This window comes from Chinchilla lanigera, unplaced genomic scaffold (genome assembly GCF_000276665.1).
Source record: "Chinchilla lanigera isolate Chin_1 unplaced genomic scaffold, ChiLan1.0 scaffold00094, whole genome shotgun sequence".
Lineage (NCBI taxonomy): Eukaryota > Metazoa > Chordata > Mammalia > Rodentia > Chinchillidae > Chinchilla > Chinchilla lanigera.
The window spans coordinates 5,043,409-5,045,314 of NW_004955495.1; the positions used below are offsets into that span (position 1 = coordinate 5,043,409).

Consider the following 1,906-nt stretch of genomic DNA (forward strand, 5'->3'; position numbering starts at 1 on the left):
AAGCACAAGGTCGTGAGTTCAGTTCCCGGTACTGGAGGAAAAAACCAAAAAAAAAAAAAAAAAATCAAGGCCAGCCTTTTTTTGAGACCCTGTCTCAAAAAAAAAAAAAACATTAACAGCAAACAAACATGAAGCAGCAGAAGCAAGATATAGAAGGCCACACAGCGAGAGCTCCACGGACAGGAAATGCCCAGGACAGGCAAATCCAGAGACAGGATTCGAGGGTACAGGGCAGTGGACTCAGGGATGCAAGGTAGGGAGGGGACAGGGACTATTCATGGGGGGCAGAAGGATGGGGCTTACTTCTGGGGTGATGGGATGGTCTGGAACTAGAGAAGGGATGGGCACACAACCTTGTGGATGTGCTAAAATCCGTCCAGTTTTTTTGGAGGGGGAGTACCAGGAATCAAACTCAGGACCTCATGCTTGCCAGGCAGGCGCTGTGCCACTGAGCTATATCCCCCTGCCCAAAATTCATCCAGTTTCTTGGGGGGACGGGGTACTGGGAATTGAACTCAGGACCTTGTGCTTGCCAGGCAGGCACTTGTACCACTGAGCTATATCCCCGGCCCTCCATGCAGTTTTATGATGTTTATTACATAGTATTTAAAAAGAGAAAAACCATAAGGAACTGTGCTTCCTGTAGGTGGGCAGAGAGCTCTGGTCTCCCTGAGAGCTCCTTGGGACAGTCGTAGCTTCTGTCCCTATCTATGGCACAGGGAGACCCCCAACTGCAAGGCCTGGGATGAGGACGGGCCAGGGCCACAGCACAGTTGGTCCCAAGGTCTCCTGAGACACAGCAGGGCCCCGAGGTCCACCCTGGGAAGGGGGCTCCCCATCTAAAGGGGCTCAGATATGAACCAGTCAGGTCAGCTCACCCCCCTCCAAGGGACCCACCCCACACACCCAAGAACTCACTGCAAAGGCTAAAAAGGGCTTTTTTTTGTTTTTTTGTTTTTTGTCTTTGAGACAGGGTCTCACTATGCAGTTCAGGCTGGCCTTACTGACTTTGTAGCTCAGGCTGGCCTCGAACTCACAATGATCTTCCTGTCTCAGCCTCCTGAGTGCTGGGATTACAGGTGTGCACCACCACACCCGGCTAAAGCCTAAAAGTTTTGATTTACAGAAGCATGTGTGCCCCGACAGCAGTACTATTCGTAAATGTTTAAAGGTGCAAACAATCCATGCATCCTTTAAGAGACAAACAGATAAACACAACATGGCCCAGCCACATAATAGAATATTACTCAGCTCTGAAAAAGAACACAGTTCTGACACATGCTGTAATGAGGACAACCTGACTCCTAAGAGGTCCCTAGAGTTATCAGGTCCACAGAGACACAGAGTGGAGCAGTAGTGCCTAGGACGGGGCAGGGATAGGAATTAGTGTTTCATGGGGACAGAGGGTTGTTTTGGGAAGGTGAGAACATTCTGGAGATGAGCTGGGTGTGGTAGCACCTATCTACAATCCTAGCACTTGGGAAACTGAGGCAGGAGGATCACTGTGAGTTTGATGGTTGGCCTGGGCTACAAAGTGAGTTCAGGGCCAACCTAGACTATATGTTGAGGCCCTATCTCAAAAAATAAAAATAAAAGCCAAAGCAATCCCAGGAGTCAGGAGGCTGAGGCAGGAGGATCACTGGGAGTTTGAGACCCACCTGAGCTTCATAGTGAGACCCTGTCTCAATAAACCAAAACCAAAACCAAAACCAAAACCCACAAACAGCACCCCCCACAAAAAAAAAAAAAAAAAAAAAAAAAAAATATATATATATATATATATATATATATATATATATATATATATATATAAGGTGCTGAACCACACACTCAGGAATGGTCAAGATGCTGAAGCTCATATTTCATAACAAGTAAAATTGTGCTGGGCATGGTGGCGCACGCTTGT

At 47.5% G+C, this 1,906-nt stretch overlaps 1 protein-coding gene across 3 annotated transcripts in view; it reads right to left on the reverse strand.

The window, feature by feature from the left end:
- Sgta (small glutamine-rich tetratricopeptide repeat (TPR)-containing, alpha) overlaps positions 1-1,906 on the reverse strand; it is a 26,773-nt gene that overhangs the window by 18,371 nt on the left and 6,496 nt on the right. The window lies entirely within an intron of this gene.